Source organism: Amia ocellicauda, unplaced genomic scaffold (genome assembly GCF_036373705.1).
Source record: "Amia ocellicauda isolate fAmiCal2 unplaced genomic scaffold, fAmiCal2.hap1 HAP1_SCAFFOLD_102, whole genome shotgun sequence".
Taxonomy (NCBI): Eukaryota; Metazoa; Chordata; class Actinopteri; order Amiiformes; family Amiidae; genus Amia; species Amia ocellicauda.
In genome coordinates, this window is record NW_027102667.1 from 192,964 (window position 1) to 211,530 (window position 18,567).

General features: G+C 45.1%; 12 non-coding genes and 27 pseudogenes across 12 annotated transcripts; all 39 read right to left on the bottom strand.

Moving 5' to 3' along the window:
* Nucleotides 1-3,675: 3,675 nt before the first annotated feature.
* On the bottom strand, nt 3,676-3,794 carry LOC136720232 (uncharacterized; annotated as a pseudogene).
* Nucleotides 3,795-4,007: 213 nt separating this feature from the next.
* Nucleotides 4,008-4,126, bottom strand: LOC136720243 (uncharacterized; annotated as a pseudogene).
* A 216-nt stretch (nt 4,127-4,342) lies between these two features.
* LOC136720252 (uncharacterized) lies at nt 4,343-4,461 on the bottom strand (annotated as a pseudogene).
* Nucleotides 4,462-4,676: 215 nt separating this feature from the next.
* LOC136720204 (uncharacterized) lies at nt 4,677-4,795 on the bottom strand (annotated as a pseudogene).
* A 216-nt stretch (nt 4,796-5,011) lies between these two features.
* Nucleotides 5,012-5,130, bottom strand: LOC136720250 (uncharacterized; annotated as a pseudogene).
* Nucleotides 5,131-5,343: 213 nt separating this feature from the next.
* On the bottom strand, nt 5,344-5,462 carry LOC136720268 (5S ribosomal RNA). The gene has a single exon (XR_010805432.1). It is a non-coding gene; the product is annotated as a 5S ribosomal RNA (ribosomal RNA).
* Nucleotides 5,463-5,671: 209 nt separating this feature from the next.
* On the bottom strand, nt 5,672-5,790 carry LOC136720163 (uncharacterized; annotated as a pseudogene).
* A 216-nt stretch (nt 5,791-6,006) lies between these two features.
* On the bottom strand, nt 6,007-6,125 carry LOC136720280 (5S ribosomal RNA). The gene has a single exon (XR_010805443.1). It is a non-coding gene; the product is annotated as a 5S ribosomal RNA (ribosomal RNA).
* Nucleotides 6,126-6,338: 213 nt separating this feature from the next.
* LOC136720277 (5S ribosomal RNA) lies at nt 6,339-6,457 on the bottom strand. Its single transcript, XR_010805441.1, has one exon. It is a non-coding gene; the product is annotated as a 5S ribosomal RNA (ribosomal RNA).
* A 209-nt stretch (nt 6,458-6,666) lies between these two features.
* LOC136720176 (uncharacterized) lies at nt 6,667-6,785 on the bottom strand (annotated as a pseudogene).
* Nucleotides 6,786-7,003: 218 nt separating this feature from the next.
* On the bottom strand, nt 7,004-7,122 carry LOC136720230 (5S ribosomal RNA). Its single transcript, XR_010805418.1, has one exon. It is a non-coding gene; the product is annotated as a 5S ribosomal RNA (ribosomal RNA).
* A 210-nt stretch (nt 7,123-7,332) lies between these two features.
* On the bottom strand, nt 7,333-7,451 carry LOC136720199 (uncharacterized; annotated as a pseudogene).
* Nucleotides 7,452-7,669: 218 nt separating this feature from the next.
* On the bottom strand, nt 7,670-7,788 carry LOC136720271 (5S ribosomal RNA). Its single transcript, XR_010805435.1, has one exon. It is a non-coding gene; the product is annotated as a 5S ribosomal RNA (ribosomal RNA).
* A 209-nt stretch (nt 7,789-7,997) lies between these two features.
* LOC136720214 (uncharacterized) lies at nt 7,998-8,116 on the bottom strand (annotated as a pseudogene).
* A 210-nt stretch (nt 8,117-8,326) lies between these two features.
* LOC136720205 (5S ribosomal RNA) lies at nt 8,327-8,445 on the bottom strand. The gene has a single exon (XR_010805416.1). It is a non-coding gene; the product is annotated as a 5S ribosomal RNA (ribosomal RNA).
* Nucleotides 8,446-8,670: 225 nt separating this feature from the next.
* Nucleotides 8,671-8,789, bottom strand: LOC136720269 (5S ribosomal RNA). Its single transcript, XR_010805433.1, has one exon. It is a non-coding gene; the product is annotated as a 5S ribosomal RNA (ribosomal RNA).
* Nucleotides 8,790-8,998: 209 nt separating this feature from the next.
* On the bottom strand, nt 8,999-9,117 carry LOC136720164 (uncharacterized; annotated as a pseudogene).
* Nucleotides 9,118-9,332: 215 nt separating this feature from the next.
* LOC136720144 (5S ribosomal RNA) lies at nt 9,333-9,451 on the bottom strand. Its single transcript, XR_010805411.1, has one exon. It is a non-coding gene; the product is annotated as a 5S ribosomal RNA (ribosomal RNA).
* A 220-nt stretch (nt 9,452-9,671) lies between these two features.
* On the bottom strand, nt 9,672-9,790 carry LOC136720258 (5S ribosomal RNA). The gene has a single exon (XR_010805423.1). It is a non-coding gene; the product is annotated as a 5S ribosomal RNA (ribosomal RNA).
* A 560-nt stretch (nt 9,791-10,350) lies between these two features.
* Nucleotides 10,351-10,469, bottom strand: LOC136720179 (uncharacterized; annotated as a pseudogene).
* Nucleotides 10,470-10,685: 216 nt separating this feature from the next.
* On the bottom strand, nt 10,686-10,804 carry LOC136720191 (uncharacterized; annotated as a pseudogene).
* Nucleotides 10,805-11,030: 226 nt separating this feature from the next.
* Nucleotides 11,031-11,149, bottom strand: LOC136720206 (uncharacterized; annotated as a pseudogene).
* A 210-nt stretch (nt 11,150-11,359) lies between these two features.
* On the bottom strand, nt 11,360-11,478 carry LOC136720281 (5S ribosomal RNA). The gene has a single exon (XR_010805444.1). It is a non-coding gene; the product is annotated as a 5S ribosomal RNA (ribosomal RNA).
* Nucleotides 11,479-11,705: 227 nt separating this feature from the next.
* LOC136720153 (uncharacterized) lies at nt 11,706-11,824 on the bottom strand (annotated as a pseudogene).
* A 210-nt stretch (nt 11,825-12,034) lies between these two features.
* On the bottom strand, nt 12,035-12,153 carry LOC136720236 (uncharacterized; annotated as a pseudogene).
* Nucleotides 12,154-12,725: 572 nt separating this feature from the next.
* On the bottom strand, nt 12,726-12,844 carry LOC136720147 (uncharacterized; annotated as a pseudogene).
* A 228-nt stretch (nt 12,845-13,072) lies between these two features.
* Nucleotides 13,073-13,191, bottom strand: LOC136720155 (uncharacterized; annotated as a pseudogene).
* Nucleotides 13,192-13,416: 225 nt separating this feature from the next.
* LOC136720154 (uncharacterized) lies at nt 13,417-13,535 on the bottom strand (annotated as a pseudogene).
* Nucleotides 13,536-13,745: 210 nt separating this feature from the next.
* Nucleotides 13,746-13,864, bottom strand: LOC136720237 (uncharacterized; annotated as a pseudogene).
* Nucleotides 13,865-14,436: 572 nt separating this feature from the next.
* LOC136720148 (uncharacterized) lies at nt 14,437-14,555 on the bottom strand (annotated as a pseudogene).
* Nucleotides 14,556-14,783: 228 nt separating this feature from the next.
* On the bottom strand, nt 14,784-14,902 carry LOC136720158 (uncharacterized; annotated as a pseudogene).
* Nucleotides 14,903-15,122: 220 nt separating this feature from the next.
* On the bottom strand, nt 15,123-15,241 carry LOC136720285 (uncharacterized; annotated as a pseudogene).
* A 219-nt stretch (nt 15,242-15,460) lies between these two features.
* LOC136720208 (uncharacterized) lies at nt 15,461-15,579 on the bottom strand (annotated as a pseudogene).
* A 219-nt stretch (nt 15,580-15,798) lies between these two features.
* LOC136720149 (uncharacterized) lies at nt 15,799-15,917 on the bottom strand (annotated as a pseudogene).
* A 219-nt stretch (nt 15,918-16,136) lies between these two features.
* LOC136720276 (5S ribosomal RNA) lies at nt 16,137-16,255 on the bottom strand. The gene has a single exon (XR_010805440.1). It is a non-coding gene; the product is annotated as a 5S ribosomal RNA (ribosomal RNA).
* Nucleotides 16,256-16,472: 217 nt separating this feature from the next.
* On the bottom strand, nt 16,473-16,591 carry LOC136720253 (uncharacterized; annotated as a pseudogene).
* A 216-nt stretch (nt 16,592-16,807) lies between these two features.
* On the bottom strand, nt 16,808-16,925 carry LOC136720270 (5S ribosomal RNA). The gene has a single exon (XR_010805434.1). It is a non-coding gene; the product is annotated as a 5S ribosomal RNA (ribosomal RNA).
* Nucleotides 16,926-17,142: 217 nt separating this feature from the next.
* Nucleotides 17,143-17,261, bottom strand: LOC136720207 (uncharacterized; annotated as a pseudogene).
* Nucleotides 17,262-17,475: 214 nt separating this feature from the next.
* Nucleotides 17,476-17,594, bottom strand: LOC136720233 (uncharacterized; annotated as a pseudogene).
* Nucleotides 17,595-18,567: the final 973 nt, after the last annotated feature.

Sequence of the window (18,567 nt, forward strand, 5' to 3'; positions counted from 1 at the left end):
ATGTGGCGCATGGTGTTGGCCACACGGGCAAAGGGGGGATGTGTGCATCAGTCTTTTAAATTGGTTTGCCCCAGGTTTTATAGTAACAGCTTAGCAATATTGTAGAACTTGCCACATTTGTCAAGCTCATAATCCTGCAATATGCAAATAGATTGTGTTCAAAAGCTTAAATGTTGTGGATATGAATATATACTTGTAATAATATATAGGTGTTCTAAATGGGTTGAAGCCTATCCCGTAGGAAGGCTGAAGTAGTAAAAGTAGCAAAAATACAGTTAAGGGATGTTATATGTAGATTTCGCATTCCAGGGAAATTTCCAGTGATAGGAACACTCACTTCACTGGGACAATAGTGCAGGAACTATGCAAAGCCCTGCGAGGTAAACAACATTTTCACTGCCCCATCAGGCTCAGTCAGCTGGAGCAGTGGAGAAACAAAATGGGATATTAAAGAATAAGCTGTCTAATATATGCAAACAAACAGGACTCAAACGTCCAGATCCCCTTCCTATAGTCCTAATGACAATGAAATCGTCAGCAAATTGAGAAAAACAGGTCTTTCTCCGTGTGAGATTATTATGGGATGACTTATGAGACTCTCCATCACTCCTCCATTGTCTGTAAGGGAAATGGACATCCACTTGATGGATGATGCTATGTTGTCTTTTTGTATGGGACTAACACGTGCTTTCGAAGCTGTCCATTCACAGATGAAAGCCGCCCAGACTGAACCATCCCAGCAGGTTTACCACCCCTTCCAGCAAGGTGACTGTGTATATCAAAGCACACAAGAGAAAGTCCTCCCAACAGCCCAGGTGGACAGGGCCCTACCAGGTGCTCCTGACCACCCACACAGCTGTGAAGTGCCTAGGAACGACGACATGGATCCACTCCTCACACTGCAAACTTGCCAATCGAGGCGATCAGCACAACCCTGGTGGAGAACAGAGGGATAAAGGAATTGTTCTTCCACATCAGATTTGACATTACTGTATGTATGCAGGCCCTTGTAATTGCTTTTCCAATACTGCCAACTGGTTATTGATGATTGATTTCACATTGTGGTACGAGTATCGAGTGAAATGCGTGCTATCCACCTCAACAACACAGCGATAACATGGAGCCGGCAGGTGATCCAGGTCACAATAGAGGTCAAGCAGTGGGAGGAGGAAGACGTGGTGGTCAAAGGTGTAGCGTAAGGTACACTTATAAAATTCAATGAAAGAAGTGAATTTATAGTATCACCTTATCACGAATCCTGGAATCTTGTAGAACTCATTTTCTGTAATAATTGGATGCAGACACCAATTCCAAAGATATAAATTGTCAAATTTATTCAAAAACAAAGACTAAATGTAGCACTACACTAATTATACAAAAGGGAAAAACTAATTAAAATTCAACTCTAGATCAACAAATCAAAGACAAATCACTTCCGTGACCAAATCAAAGACCATGGGATCGCATATGATAACACACAAATCATTAAACAAAAAAGGTTATAAACACATTGACTACAATACCGGTTAGTAAGACGAAGGTGAGTCTCTCATTAGTATTGTTAGTCAGACATTCAATAACTACGCAGGTTAGTATTTATGTCAGGTAACTTCTCGTTATATATATATCAGTCTCATTAACGTTTAGGTGGAGAGAAAGATCCTATCATTACTTGTTACCACAATTTCCCTTAACTGATTATTATTCAATGATTAAGGATAGGCAGGGCCACCTATAATCTGGTGTCTATTAACTTGTGTCAATTTCAGACTAAACAGTTAAACAGGAATGAGAAGATATTTCTCGGCGTTGTCAGATTTTATTTCTAAAATTATCAACAAAACAGTTGAATGCAACACACATTTATATTTAAGAAAACTAAATGATATTACACATTCTAGAGTTATGAATCACAGATTAACATTTCTAATTGATTTCTCAAATGTCATGAATCATGAACTCCAAACTGTTAAACTTATGTGAACTTCGTCGCAGAGAGGCCTCTCTGGCTTCGGGCTCAGATAACAGCACACGGCACGAGGTCCGTGTGGTTTGGAACAAAGGCAGTCCGGTTCGGCTTTGTCCAAGAACTTCCACTCAGTCGATGCACCTGGAAGTTGGGGTTTCGCGAATGTAGAGTCTTTTCCAAACAGATTTTCCACTGGTTTGAAGGCTCCAAGGTAGTGCACAAAATCTTCTTTGTAAGCAGGGTTCCACCGTAGTTACTTGAAGACAAAGTCTTTGAGGAAAGCAGGGCCCTGTTTATTCCAAGGGTCAAGTTTCTTAAGACTCAAATAGCTATTTAAGTGACTGACACTTTCGTATTCAGTCGACTTAGTCAATTGTCTAGCTGTAAAACTCCACTGATCAGGTGGGTCTGTGAAGTTATTTATTTAATAAAGTCCTTTAAAATAATTCTTCGCTCAATCTCCTTCTCCCAGTTTAACTCTTCTGTTGCCGGCAAAGACTTGGTTGGTTTCTGATTCCGGTTCTGGCAACAGAGCTACAGGTTGAGCTGTGGCAGCGAGATTCTGGTTCAGGTGAGAGAGAGAGAGAGAGAAAGACTGTCCGCTGTTCCTTATAGTCTGTCAGATCAGTAGGTGATTGGTCCCTGAGTTCTTGAGATTGGATTTCGGTTTCAGCCCCAAGTGTCCTATTGGAGGGAGGCTTTATTTATGACTGATGTCAATCCATGCCATCTTTTGGAAATGCCGGTTGGCCTGGGTTCGTAGCTCTATGTCGGGATTTCGGCTCTCATCCACTTCAAAGAGTTTTTATCACCTACAGGCCCCTTTCTCCAGACATCTCATAGCAGAATTCCAAACTATTTGGCCTCTTCTCGGTGCCATCCTCCCCAAAACTGTCACTTTGATGCAAACCAGTTCCAAGCTGATGAGCTAAGGAAATCTGATAACTTTGGGGGGGGAGAGGTCTTCTTTAGATCAGTGCTTCAGCTCAGAGCCCAAATGCTCTTATCAAAATACACCCAACATAACGCTACATATGTATGTATGTATGTATATATGTGTAGAAGGAAAATTAGAAATTATTTTCTTACACCTGTTTTTCTCTCTTGTATACTTAAGAAAGATACGGTCAAGCTAGAAGGTCAGCCCAGAAGATAGTTTGATTTCTGTTTGTTATTTACGATGAGAACCTTGGAGACATTGTCAAACGGTATGACCTACGTGCCTGTTCCCTAAAACCATGTGTTGACCTATGAACTCTGTTCTATAATGATATATGTTCTGCTTAGTTAGCCTTTAAGATAACATTGTAATGACTTTCTAGCATGTATAGATGTATATATGTATGTATATATATATATATATATATATATATATATATATATGTATGTATGTATGTCCAATTGCTTTGACAATACAAATGAATTGAATTGAGAGGAAGAGAGAGAGAGAGAGAGAGAGAGAAAGAGAGAGAGAGAGACAGACAGACAGACAGACAGACAGCTCAGCGATGACATCACGAGCCTCTCTCAGCTGACTGCTATGACATCACAGAGCACGTACATTCCGATGCTTGTCGTCTGTCAACCACTCAGTCACTGCTAGCCAGACTGTCCCTAAGACAAAGTGTACAATACTTCAATTATATCTCCTCCAGACTGAAAGAGAGTATTACGAGCTACGATGAAGTTACCCAAGAGACGTATAAAGCTTGCAGCACCTGGTATTTCCAGGAGGTCACCCATCCAAGTACTGACCAGGACCTGCCCCGTTCAGCTTACGCGATCTGACGAGATCGAGCGCGTTCAGGACGGTGTGGACACAAGCCGAGAGGCCTGGCTGCATGATGTCTCTTAATGGTTGGCGGGTATTGACGGAACTTCCAGCAAAAAAAAAAAAAAAGAAAAACGGAGGGAAAAATATCAGTGCAGCAAAGGATGTTGAAAGTAGCCAGGTACGTGTACAATACTTCAATTATATCTCCTCCAGACAGAAAGAGAGTATTAAGAGCTACGATATAGTTACCCAGGAGACGTAAAAAGCTTGCAGCACCAGGTTTTTCTAGGAGGTCTCACATTCAAGTACTGACCAGGTCCTGCCCCGTTTAGCTTCCGAGATCTGATGAGATCGGGCGCATTCAGGACAATGTGTCCGCATGCCAAGAGGCCTGGCTACATGATGTCTCTTAAAGGCTGGAGGATATTGACGGAACTTCCAGCAAAATAATGAAGAAAAAAGAAAAATGGAGGGAAAAATATCAGTGCAGCAAAGGGTGTTGAAAGTAACCGGGTACGTGTACAATATTTCAATTATATCTCCTCCAGACTGAAAGAGAGTATTAAGAGCTACGATAAAGTTACCCAGCAGACGTAAAAAGCTGGCAGCACCTGGTATTTCCAGGAGATTTCCCATCCAAGTACTGACCAGGTCCTGCCCCGTTTCGTTTCCGAGATCTGACGAGATCGGGCGCGTTCAGGTCTGTGTGTCCGCAAGCCGAGATGCCTGGTTGCATGATGTCTCTTAAAGGCTGGCGGATATTGATGGAACTTCCAGAAAAAAGAAAAAAGAAAAAGAAAAATGGCGGGAAAAATATCAGTGCAGCAAAGGGTGTTGAAAGTAGCCGGGTACGTGTACAATTCTTCAATTATATCTCCTCCAGACAGAAATAGAGTATTAAAAGCAACGATGAAGTTACCCAGGAGACGAAAAAGCTTGCAGCACCTGGTATATCCAGGAGGTCACCCATCCAAGTACTGACGAGGCCCTGCACCGTTTAGCTTCCGAGATCTGATGAGATCGACCGCGTTCAGGATGGTGTGGCCGCAAGCCAAGCAGCCTGGCTGCATGATGTCTCTTAAAGGCTGGAGGGTATTGACGGAACTTCCGGCAAAAAAAAAAAGAAAAAAGAAAAATGGAGGAAAAAATATCAGTGCAGCAAAGGGTGTTGAAAGTAGCCGGGTATGTGTACAATTCTTCAATTATATCTCCTCCAGACTGAAAGAGAGTATTACGAGCTACGATGAAGTTACCCAAGAGACGTATAAAGCTTGCAGCACCTGGTATTTCCAGGAGGTCACCCATCCAAGTACTGACCAGGACATGCCCCGTTCAGCTTACGCGATCTGACGAGATCGAGCGCGTTCAGGACGGTGTGGACACAAGCCGAGAGGCCTGGTTGCATGATGTCTCTTAATGGTTGGCGGGTATTGACGGAACTTCCAGCAAAAAAAAAAAAAAAGAAAAACGGAGGGAAAAATATCAGTGCAGCAAAGGATGTTGAAAGTAGCCAGGTACGTGTACAATACTTCAATTATATCTCCTCCAGACAGAAAGAGAGTATTAAGAGCTACGATATAGTTACCCAGGAGACGTAAAAAGCTTGCAGCACCTGGTATTTCTAGGAGGTCTCCCATCCAAGTACTGACCAGGCCCTGCCCCATTTAGCTTCCGAGATCTGACGAGATCGGGCGCATTCAGGACGGTGTGGCCACAAGCCGAAAGGCCTGGCTGCATGATGTCTCTTAAAGGTTGGCGGGTATTGACGGAACTTCCAGCAAAAAAAAAAAAAAAAAACTTAGGGAAAAATATCAGTGCAGCAAAGTGTGTTGAAAGTAGCCGGGTACGTTTACAAAACTTCAATTATATCTCCTCCAGACAGAAAGAGAGTATTAAGAGCTACGATGAAGTTACCCAGGAGCCGAAAAAGCTTGCAGCACCTGGTATTTCCAGAAGGTCACACATCCAAGTAGTGACCAGGCCCTGCCCCGTTTAGTTTCCGAGATCTGACGAGATCGGGCACGTTCAGAACGGTGTGGCCGCAAGCCGAGAGTCCTGGCTGCATGATGTCTCTCAAAGGCTGGAGGGTATTGACGGAACTTCCAGCAAAGAACAAAAGAAAAAAGAAAAATGGAGGGAAAAATATCAGTGCAGCAAAGGGAGTTGAAAGTAGCAGGGTACGTGTACAATTCTTCAATAATATCTCCTCCAGACTGAAATAGAGTATTAAGAGCTACGATGAAGTTACCCAGGTGACGTAAAAAGCTTGCAGCACCTGGTATTTCTAGGAGGTCTCCCATCCAAGTACTGACCAGGCTCTGCCCCGTTTAGCTTCCGAGATCTGACGAGATCGGGCGCATTCAGGACGGTGTGGCCACAAGCCGAGAGGCCTGTTCTGCATGATGTCTCTTAAAGGTTGGCGGGTATTGACGGAACTTCCAGCAAAAAAAAAAAAAAAGAAAAATGGATGGAAAAATATCAGTGCAGCAAAGGGTGTTGACAGTAGCTGGGTACGTGTACAATACTTCAATTATATCTCTTCCAGACAGATAGAGAGTATTAAGAGCTACGATAAAGTTACCCAGGAGACGTAAAAGCTTGCAGCACCAGGTATTTCCAGGAGGTCTCACATTCAAGTACTGACCAGGTCCTGCCCCGCTTAGCTTCCGAGATCTGACGAGATCGGGCGCGTTCAGGATGGTGTGGCCGCAAGCCGAGACGCCTGGCTGCATGATGTCTCTTAAAGGCTGGCGGGTATTGACGGAACTGCCAGCAAAAAAAAAAAGAGAAATGGTGGTAAAAATATCAGTGCAGCAAAGGGTGTTGAAAATAGCCAGGTACGTGTACAATTCTTCAATTATATCTCCTCCAGACTGAAAGAGAGTATTAAGAGCTACGATGAAGTTACCCAGGAGACGTAAAAAGCTTGCAGCACCTGGTATTTCCAGGAGGACACCCATCCAAGTACAGACCAGGCCTTGCCCCGTTTAGCTTCCAAGATCTGACAAGATCGGGCGCGTTCAGGACGGTGTGGCCGCAAGCCGAGATGTCTGGCTGCATGATGTCTCTTAAAGGCTGGCGGGTATTGACGGAATTTCCAGCAAAAAAAAAAAAAAAAAAAAGAAAAATGGAGGGAAAAATATCAGTTCAGGAAAGGGTGTTGAAAGTAGCCGGGTACGTGTACAATTCTTCAATTATATCTCCTGGAGACAGAAAGAGAGTATTAAGAGCTACGATGAAGTTACCCAGGAGACGTAAAAAGCTTGCAGCACCTGGCATTTCTAGGAGGTCTCCCATCCAAATACTGACCAGGCCCTGCCCCGTTTAGCTTCCGAGATCTGACGAGATCGGGCACGTTCAGGATGGTGTGGCCGCAAGCCGAGATGCCTGGCTGCATGATGTCTCTTAAAGGCTGGCGGGTATTGACGGAACTGCCAGCGAAAATAAAAAAGAAAAATAGAGGGAAAAATACCAGTGCAGCAAAGGGTGTTGAAAGTAGCCGGGTACGTGTACAATTCTTCAATTATATCTTCTCCAGACAGAAAGAGAGTATTAAGAGCTACGATGAAGTTCCCCAGGAGACGTAAAAAGCTGGCAGCACCTGGTATTTCCAGGAGGTCTCACATTTAAGTACTGACCAGGTCCTGCCCCGTTTAGCTTCCGAGATCTGACAAGATCGGGCGCGTTCAGGACGGTGTGGCTGCAAGCCAAGAGGCCTGGCTGCATGATGTCTCTTAATGGTTGGCGGGTATTGACGGAATTTCCAGCAAAAAAAAAAAAAAAAAAAAGAAAAATGGAGGGAAAAATATCAGTTCAGGAAAGGGTGTTGAAAGTAGCCGGGTACGTGTACAATTCTTCAATTATATCTCCTGGAGACAGAAAGAGAGTATTAAGAGCTACGATGAAGTTACACAGGAGACGTAAAAAGCTTGCAGCACCTGGTATTTCTAGGAGGTCTCCCATCCAAGTACTGACCAGGCCCTGCCCCGTTTAGCTTCCGAGATCTGATGAGATCGGGCGCGTTCAGGATGGTGTGGCCGCAAGCCGAGATGCCTGGCTGCATGATGTCTCTTAAAGGCTGGCGGGTATTGACGGAACTGCCAGCGAAAATAAAAAATAAAAATAGAGGGAAAAATACCAGTGCAGCAAAGGGTGTTGAAAGTAGCCGGGTACGTGTACAATACTTCAATTATATCTCCTCCAGACAGATAGAGAGTATTAAGAGCTACGATAAAGTTACCCAGGAGACGTAAAAGCTAGCAGCACCAGGTATTTCCAGGAGGTCTCACATTCATGAACTGACCAGGTCCTGCCCCGTTTAGCTTCCGAGATCTGACGAGATCGGGCGCGTTCAGGATGGTGTGGCCGCAAGCCGAGATGCCTGGCTGCATGATGTCTCTTAAAGGCTGGCGGGTATTGACGGAACTGCCAGCAAAAAAAAAAAAGAAAAATAGAGGGAAATATACCAGTGCAGCAAAGGGTGTTGAAAGTAGCCGGGTACATGTACAATTCTTCAATTATATCTCCTGGAGACAGAAAGAGAGTATTAAGAGCTACGATGAAGTTACCCAGGAGACGTAAAAAGCTTGCAGCACCTGGTATTTCTAGGAGGTCTCCCATCCAAGTACTGACCAGGCCCTGCCCCGTTTAGCTTCCGAGATCTGACGAGATCGGGCGCATTCAGGACGGTGTGGCCACAAGCCGAAAGGCCTGGCTGCATGATGTCTCTTAAAGGTTGGCGGGTATTGACGGAACTTCCAGCAAAAAAAAAAAAGAAAAAAAGAAAAAAGAAAAATGGATGGAAAAATATCAGTGCAGCAAAGGGTGTTGACAGTAGCTGGATACGTGTACAATACTTCAATTATATCTCCTGGAGACAGAAAGAGAGTATTAAGAGCTACGATGAAGTTACCCAGGAGACGTAAAAAGCTTGCAGCACCTGGTATTTCTAGGAGGTCTCCCATCCAAGTACTGACCAGGCCCTGCCCCATTTAGCTTCCGAGATCTGACGAGATCGGGCGCATTCAGGACGGTGTGGCCACAAGCCGAAAGGCCTGGCTGCATGATGTCTCTTAAAGGTTGGCGGGTATTGACGGAACTTCCAGCAAAAAAAAAAAAAAAAAACTTAGGGAAAAATATCAGTGCAGCAAAGTGTGTTGAAAGTAGCCGGGTACGTTTACAAAACTTCAATTATATCTCCTCCAGACAGAAAGAGAGTATTAAGAGCTACGATGAAGTTACCCAGGAGCCGAAAAAGCTTGCAGCACCTGGTATTTCCAGAAGGTCACACATCCAAGTAGTGACCAGGCCCTGCCCCGTTTAGTTTCCGAGATCTGACGAGATCGGGCACGTTCAGAACGGTGTGGCCGCAAGCCGAGAGTCCTGGCTGCATGATGTCTCTCAAAGGCTGGAGGGTATTGACGGAACTTCCAGCAAAGAACAAAAGAAAAAAGAAAAATGGAGGGAAAAATATCAGTGCAGCAAAGGGAGTTGAAAGTAGCAGGGTACGTGTACAATTCTTCAATAATATCTCCTCCAGACTGAAATAGAGTATTAAGAGCTACGATGAAGTTACCCAGGAGACGAAAAAGCTTGCAGCACCTGGTATTTCCAGGAGGTCACCCATCCAAGTACTGACCAGGCCCTGCCCCGTTTAGCTTCCGAGATCTGATGAGATCGGGCGCGTTCAGGACTGTGTGGCCGCAAGCCGAGAAGCCTGGCTGCATGATGTCTCTTAAAGGCTGGCGGGTATTGATGGAACTTCCAGCAAAAATAAATAAATAAATAAATAGAAAAATGGAGGGAAAAATATCAGTGCAGCAAAGGGTGTTGAAAGTAGCCGGGTACGTGTACAATACTTCAAATATATCTCCTCCAGACAGAAAGAGAGTACTAAGAGCTACGATGAAGTTACCCAGGAGACGAAAAAGCTTGCAGCACCTGGTATTTCCAGAAGGTCACCCATCCAAGTACTGACCAGGCCCTGCACCGTTTAGCTTCCGAGGTCTGATGAGATCGGGCACGTTCAGAACGGTGTGGCCGCAAGCCAAGAGGCCTGGCTGCATGATGTCTCTTAAAGGCTGGCGGGTATTGACGGAACTTCCAGCCAAAAAAAAAAAAAAAGAAAAAAGAAAAACGGAGGGAAAAATATCAGTGCAGCAAAGGGTGTTGAAAGTAGCCGGGTACGTGTACAATTCTTCAAATATATCTCCTCCAGACAGAAAGAGAGAATTAAGAGCTACGATGAAGTTACCCAGGAGACGTAAAAAGTTTGCAGCACCTCGTATTTCCAGGAGGTCACCCATCCAAACACTGACCAGGCCCTGCCACGTTTAGCTTCCCAGATCTGACGAGAACGGGCGCGTTCAGGACGGTGTGGCCAGAAGCCAAGATGCCTGGCTGCATGATGTCTCTTAAAGGCTGGCGGGTATTGACGGAACTTCCAGGAAAAAAAAAAAAAAAAAAAAAAAGAAAAACGGAGGGAAAAATATCAGTGCAGCAAAGGGTGTTGAAAGTAGCCGGGTACGTGTACAATACTTCAATTATATCTCCTCCAGACAGATAGAGAGTATAAAGAGCTACGATAAAGTTACCCAGGAGACGTAAAAGCTTGCAGCACTAGGTATTTCCAGGAGGTCTCACAATCAAGTACTGACCAGGTCCTGCCCCGTTTAGCTTCCGAGATCTGACGAGATCGGGCGCGTTCAGGATGGTGTGGCCGCAAGCCGAGATGCCTGGCTGCATGATGTCTCTTAAAGGCTGGCGGGTATCGACGGAACTGCCAGAAAAAAAAAAAAAGAAAAAGAAAAATAGAGGGAAAAATATCAGTGCAGCAATGGGTGTTGACAGTAGCCGGGTACGTGTACAATACTTCAATTATATCTCCTCCAGACAGAAAGAGAGTATTAAGAGCGACGATAAACTTACCCAGCAGACGTAAAAAGCTTGCAGCACCTGGTATTTCCAGGAGGTCTCCCATCCAAGTACTGACCAGGCCCTGCCCCATTCAGTTTCCGAGATCTTACGAGATCGGACGCATTCAGGACGGTGTGGCCGCAAGCCGAGACGCCTGGCTGCATGATGTCTCTTAAAGGCTGGCGGGTATTGACGGAACTGCCATCAAAAAAAAAAAAAAAAAAAAAAAAAAAAAGAAAAATGGATGGAAAAATATCAGTGCAGCAAAGGGTGTTGAAAGTAGCCGGGAACGTGTACAATACTTCAAATATATCTCCTCCAGACAGATAGAGAGTATAAAGAGCAACGATAAAGTTAACCAGGAGACGTAAAATCTTGCAGCACTAGGTATTTCCAGGAGGTCTCACAATCAAGTACTGACCAGGTCCTGCCCCGTTTAGCTTCCGAGATCTGACGAGATCGGGAGCGTTCAGGATGGTGTGGCCGCAAGCCGAGATGCCTGGCTGCATGATGTCTCTTAAAGAATGGCGGGTATTGACGGAACTGCCAGCAAAAAAAAAAAAGAAAAATAGAGGGAAAAATACCAGTGCAGCAAAGGGTGTTGAAAGTAGCCGGGTACGTGTACAATACTTGAATTATATCTCCTCCAGACAGAGAGAGAGTATTAAGAGCTACGATGAAGTTACCCAGGTGACGTAAAAAGCTTGCAGCACCTGGTATTTCTAGGAGGTCTCCCATCCAAGTACTGACCAGGCTCTGCCCCGTTTAGCTTCCGAGATCTGACGAGATCGGGCGCATTCAGGACGGTGTGGCCACAAGCCGAGAGGCCTGTTCTGCATGATGTCTCTTAAAGGTTGGCGGGTATTGACGGAACTGCCATCTTCAAAAAAAAAAAAAAAAAAAAAAAAAAGAAAAATGGATGGAAAAATATCAGTGCAGCAATGGGTGTTGATAGTAGCCGGGAACGTGTACAATACTTCAATTATATCTCTTCCAGACAGATAGAGAATATTAAGAGCTACGATAAAGTTACCCAGGAGACGTAAAAGCTTGCAGCAACAGGTATTTCCAGGAGGTCACCCATCCAAGTACTGACCAGGCCCTGCCCCGTTTAAATTCCAAGATCTGATGAGATCGGGGGCGTTCAGGACGGTGTGGCTGCAAGCCAAGAGGCCTGGCTGCATGATGTCTATTAATGGTTGGCGGGTTTTGACGGAACATCCAGCAAATAAAAAAAAGAGAAATGGTGGTAAAAATATCAGTGCAGCAAAGGGTGTTGAAAGTAGCCGGGTACGTGTACAATACTTCAATTATATATTCTCCAGACAGATAGAGAGTATTAAGAGCTACGATGAAGTTCCCCAGGAGAAGTAAAAAGCTGGCAGCACCTGGTATTTCCAGAAAATCTCCCATCCAAGTACTGACCAGGTCCTGCCCCGTTTAGTTTCCGAGATCTTCCGAGATCGGGCGCGTTCAGGATGGTGTGGCCGCAAGCCAAGAGGCCTGGCTGCATGATGTCTCTTAATGGCTGGCGGGTATTGACGGAACTTCCAGCAAAAAAAAATAAAAAAAGAAAAAGAAAAAGAAAAATGGAGGGAAAAATATCAGTGCAGCAAAGGGTGTTGAAAGTAGACGGGTACGTGTACAATAATTCTATTATATCTCCTCCAGACAGATAGAGAGTATAAAGAGCAACGATAAAGTTACCCAGGAGACGTAAAAGCTTGCAGCACTAGGTATTTCCAGGAGGTCTCACAATCAAGTACTGACCAGGTCCTGCCCCATTCAGTTTCCGAGATCTGACGAGATCGGGCGCGTTCAGGATGGTGTGGCCTCAAGCCGAAAGGCCTGGCTGCATGATGTCTCTTAAAGGTTGGCGGGTATTGACGGAACTTCCAGCAAAAAAAAATTAAAAAATAAAAAGAAAAAGAAAAATGGAGGGAAAAATACCAGTGCAGCAAAGGCTGTTGAAAGTAGCCGGGTACATGTACAATTCCTCAATTATAACACCTCCAGACAGATAGAGAGTATTAAGAGCTACGATGAAGTTTCCCAGGAGACGTAAAAAGCTTGCAGCACCAGGTATTTCCTGGAGGTCTCCAATCCAAGTACTGATCAGGCCCTGCCCCGTTTAAATTCCGAGATCTGACGAGATCGGGGGCGTTCAGGACGGTATGGCCGCAAGCCGAGAGGCCTGGCTGCATGATGTCTCTTAATGGCTGGCGGGTATTGACAGAACTTCCAGCAAAAAAAAAAAAAAAAAAAAGAAAGAAAAAGAAAAATGGAGGGGAAAATATCAGTGCAGTAATGGGTTTTGAAAGTAGCCGGGTACGTGTACAATTCTTCAATTATATCTCCTCCGGACAGAAAGAGAGTATTAAGAGCTATGATGAAGTTACCCAGGAGACGTAAAAAGCTTGCAGCACCTGGCATTTCCTGGAGGTCACCCATCCAAGTACTGACCAGGCCCTGCCCCGTTTAAATTCCAAGATCTGATGAGATCGGGGGCGTTCAGGACGATGTGGCCGCAAGCCGAGATGCCTGGCTGCATGATGTCTCTTAAAGGCTGGCGGGTATTGACGGAACTGCCATCTTCAAAAAAAAAAAAAAAAAAAAAAAAAGAAAAATGGATGGAAAAATATCAGTGCAGCAATGGGTGTTGATAGTAGCCGGGAACGTGTACAATACTTCAATTATATCTCTTCCAGACAGATAGAGAATATTAAGAGCTACGATAAAGTTACCCAGGAGACGTAAAAGCTTGCAGCAACAGGTATTTCCAGGAGGTCACCCATCCAAGTACTGACCAGGCCCTGCCCCGTTTAAATTCCAAGATCTGATGAGATCGGGGGCGTTCAGGACGGTGTGGCTGCAAGCCAAGAGGCCTGGCTGCATGATGTCTATTAATGGTTGGCGGGTTTTGACGGAACATCCAGCAAATAAAAAAAAGAGAAATGGTGGTAAAAATATCAGTGCAGCAAAGGGTGTTGAAAGTAGCCGGGTACGTGTACAATACTTCAATTATATATTCTCCAGACAGATAGAGAGTATTAAGAGCTACGATGAAGTTCCCCAGGAGAAGTAAAAAGCTGGCAGCACCTGGTATTTCCAGAAAATCTCCCATCCAAGTACTGACCAGGTCCTGCCCCGTTTAGTTTCCGAGATCTTCCGAGATCGGGCGCGTTCAGGATGGTGTGGCCGCAAGCCAAGAGGCCTGGCTGCATGATGTCTCTTAATGGCTGGCGGGTATTGACGGAACTTCCAGCAAAAAAAAATAAAAAAAGAAAAAGAAAAAGAAAAATGGAGGGAAAAATATCAGTGCAGCAAAGGGTGTTGAAAGTAGACGGGTACGTGTACAATAATTCTATTATATCTCCTCCAGACAGATAGAGAGTATAAAGAGCAACGATAAAGTTACCCAGGAGACGTAAAAGCTTGCAGCACTAGGTATTTCCAGGAGGTCTCACAATCAAGTACTGACCAGGTCCTGCCCCATTCAGTTTCCGAGATCTGACGAGATCGGGCGCGTTCAGGATGGTGTGGCCTCAAGCCGAAAGGCCTGGCTGCATGATGTCTCTTAAAGGTTGGCGGGTATTGACGGAACTTCCAGCAAAAAAAAATTAAAAAATAAAAAGAAAAAGAAAAATGGAGGGAAAAATACCAGTGCAGCAAAGGCTGTTGAAAGTAGCCGGGTACATGTACAATTCCTCAATTATAACACCTCCAGACAGATAGAGAGTATTAAGAGCTACGATGAAGTTTCCCAGGAGACGTAAAAAGCTTGCAGCACCAGGTATTTCCTGGAGGTCTCCAATCCAAGTACTGATCAGGCCCTGCCCCGTTTAAATTCCGAGATCTGACGAGATCGGGGGCGTTCAGGACGGTATGGCCGCAAGCCGAGAGGCCTGGCTGCATGATGTCTCTTAATGGCTGGCGGGTATTGACAGAACTTCCAGCAAAAAAAAAAAAAAAAAAAAGAAAGAAAAAGAAAAATGGAGGGGAAAATATCAGTGCAGTAATGGGTTTTGAAAGTAGCCGGGTACGTGTACAATTCTTCAATTATATCTCCTCCGGACAGAAAGAGAGTATTAAGAGCTATGATGAAGTTACCCAGGAGACGTAAAAAGCTTGCAGCACCTGGCATTTCCTGGAGGTCACCCATCCAAGTACTGACCAGGCCCTGCCCCGTTTAAATTCCAAGATCTGATGAGATCGGGGGCGTTCAGGACGATGTGGCCGCAAGCCGAGATGCCTGGCTGCATGATGTCTCTTAAAGGCTGGCGGGTATTGACGGAATTTCCAGCAAAAAAAAAAAAAAAAAAAATAGAAAAATGGAGGGAAAAATATCAGTACAGGAAAGGGTGTTGAAAGTAGCCGGGTACGTGTACAATTCTTCAATTATATCTCCTGGAGACAGAAAGAGAGTATTAAGAGCTACGATGAAGTTACCCAGGAGATGTAAAAAGCTTGCAGCACCTGGTATTTCTAGGAGGTCTCCCATCCAAGTACTGACCAGGCCCTGCCCCGTTTAGCTTCCGAGATCTGACGAGATTGGGCGCATTCAGGACGGTGTGGCCACAAGCCGAAAGGCCTGGCTGCATGATGTCTCTTAAAGGTTGGCGGGTATTGACGGAACTTCCAGCAAAAAAAAAAAAAAAAAAAATAGAAAAATGGAGGGAAAAATATCAGTGCAGGAAAGGGTGTTGAAAGTAGCCGGGTACGTGTACAATTCTTCAATTATATCTCCTGCAGACTGAAAGAGAGTATTAAGAGCTACGATAAAGTTACCCAGGAGACGTAAAAGCTTGCAGCACCAGGTATTTCCAGGAGGTCTCACATTCATGTACCGACCAGGTCCTGCCCCGTTTAGCTTCCAAGATCTGACGAGATCGGGCGCGTTCAGGACGGTGTGGCCGCAAGCCGAGACGCCTGGCTGCATGATGTCTCTTAAAGGCTGGCGGGTATTGACGGAATTTCCAGCAAAAAAAAAAAAAAAAAAATAGAAAAATGGAGGGAAAAATATCAGTGCAGGAAAGGGTGTTGAAAGTAGCCGGGTACGTGTACAATTCTTCAATTATATCTCCTGGAGACAGAAAGAGAGTATTAAGAGCTACGATGAAGTTACCCAGGAGACGTAAAAAGCTTGCAGCACCTGGTATTTCTAGGAGGTCTCCCATCCAAGTACTGATCAGGCCCTGCCCCGTTTAGCTTCCGAGATCTAACGAGATCAGGCGCGTTCAGGACAATGTGGCCGCAAGCCAAGAGGCCTGGCTGCATGATGTCTCTTAAAGGCTGGCGGGTATTGACGGAACTTCCAGCAAAAAAAAAAAAAAAAAAAAAGAAAAATGGAGGGAAAAATATCAGTGCAGCAAAGGCTGTTGAAAGTAGCCGGGTACATGTACAATTCTTCAATTATATCTCCTCCAGACAGAAAGAGAGAATTAAGAGCTACGATGAAGTTACCCAGGAGACGTAAAAAGCTTGCAGCACCTGGTATTTCTAGGAGGTCTCCCATTCAAGTACTGACCAGGCCCTGCCCCGTTTAGCTTCCGAGATCTGACGAGATCGGGCGCATTCAGGACAGTGTGGCCACAAGCCGAAAGGCCTGGCTGCATGATGTCTCTTAAAGGTTGGCGGGTATTGACGGAACTTCCAGCAAAAAAAAAAAAAAAAAATAGAAAAATGGAGGGAAAAATATCAGTGCTGGAAAGGGTGTTGAAAGTAGCCGGGTACGTGTACAATTCTTCAATTATATCTCCTGCAGACTGAAAGAGAGTATTAAGAGCTACGATAAAGTTACCCAGGAGACGTAAAAGCTTGCAGCACCTGGTATTTCCAGGAGGTCTCACATTCAAGTACTGACCAGGTCCTGCCCCGTTTAGCTTCCGAGATCTGACGATATCATGCGCGTTCAGGACGGTGTGGCCGAAAGCCGAGAGGCCCGGCTGCATGATGTCTCTTTAAGGCTGGCGGGTATTGACGGAACTTCCAGCAAAAAAAAAAAGAAAAAAGAAAAATGGAGGGAAAAATATCAGTGCAGCAAAGGGTTATGAAAGTAGCCGGGTACGTGTACAATTCTTCAATAATATCTCCTACAGACTGAAAGAGAGTATTAAGAGCTATGATGAAGTTACCCAGGAGACGTAAAAAGCTTGCAGCACCTGGTATTTCCAGGAGGTCACCCATCCAAGTACTGATCAGGCCCTGCCCCGTTAGCTTCCGAGATCTGACGAGATCGGGCGCGTTCAGGACGGTGTGGCCGCAAGCCAAGAGGCCTGGCTCCATGATGTCTCTTAAAGGCTGGCGGGTATTGACAATACTTCCAGCCAAAAAAAAAAAAAAAAAATGGAAAATGGAGGGAAAAATATCAGTGCAGCAAAGGCTGTTGAAAGTAGCCGGGTACGTGTACAATACTTCAATTATATCTCCTCCAGACAGAAAGAGAGTATTAAGAGCTACGATGAAGTTACCCAGGAGACGAAAAAGCTAGCAGCACCTGGTATTTCCAGGAGGTCACCCATCCAAGTACTGACCAGTACCTGCCCCGTTTTGCTTCCGAGATCTGACGAGATCGGGCGCGTTCAGGACGGTGTGGCCTCAAGCCAAGAGGCCTGGCTGCATGATGTCTCTTAAAGGCTGGAGGGTATTGACGGAACTTCCAGCAAAATAAAAAAGAAAAAAGAAAAATGGAGGGAAAAATATCAGTGCAGCAAAGGGTGTTGAAAGTAGCCGGGTACGTGAGAATTCTTCAATAATATCTCCTCCAGACTGAAAGAGAGTATTTAGAGCTACGATAAAGTTACCCAGGAGACGAAATAACTTGCAGCACCTGATATCTCCAGGAGGTCACCCATCCAAGTACTAACGAGCCCTTGCCCCGTTTAGCTTCCGAGATCTGATGAGATTGGGCGCGTTCAGGACGGTGTGGCCGCAAGCCAAGAGGCCTGGCTGCATGATGTCTCTTAAAGGCTGACGGGTATTGACGGAACTTCCAGCAAAAAAAAAATGGATAAAGAAAAATGGAGGGAAAAATATCAGTGCAGCAATGGGTGTTGAAAGTAGCCGGGTACGTGTACAATACTTCAATTATATCTCCTCCAGACAGAAAGAGAGTATTAAGAGCTACGATGAACTCACCTAAAGGATTATTAGGAACACCATACTAATACTGTGTTTGACCCCCTTTCGCCTTCAGAACTGCTTTAATTCTACGTGGCATTGCTTCAACAAGGTGCTGAAAGCATTCTTTAGAAATGTTGGCCCATATTGATAGGATAGCATCTTGCAGTTGATGGAGATTTGTGGGATGCACATCCAGGGCACGAAGCTCCCGTTCCACCACATCCCAAAGATGCTCTATTGGGTTGAGATCTGGTGACTGTGGGGGCCAGTTTAGTACAGTGAACTCATTGTCATGTTCATGAAACCAATTTGAAATGATTCGACCTGTGACATGGTGCATTATCCTGCTGGAAGTAGCCATCAGAGGATGGGTACATGGTGGTCAAAAAGGGATGGACATGGTCAGAAACAATGCTCAGGTAGGCCGTAGCATTTAAACGATGCCCAATTGGTACTAAGGGGCCTAAAGTGTGCCAAGAAGACATCCCCCACACCATTACACCACCACCACCAGCCTGCACAGTGGTAACAAGACATGATGGATCCATGTTCTCATTCTGTTTACGCCAAATTCTGACTCTACCATCTGAATGTCTCACCTCTTTTTCCTATTTGTAGTGGAGATGAGTGGTACCCGGTGGGGTCTTCTGCTGTTGTAGCCCATCCGCCTCAAGGTTGTACGTGTTGTAGCTTCACAAATGCTTTGCTGCATACCTCGTTTGTAACGAGTGGTTATTTCAGTCAAAGTTGCTCTTCTATCAGCTTGAATCAGTCGGCCCATTCTCCT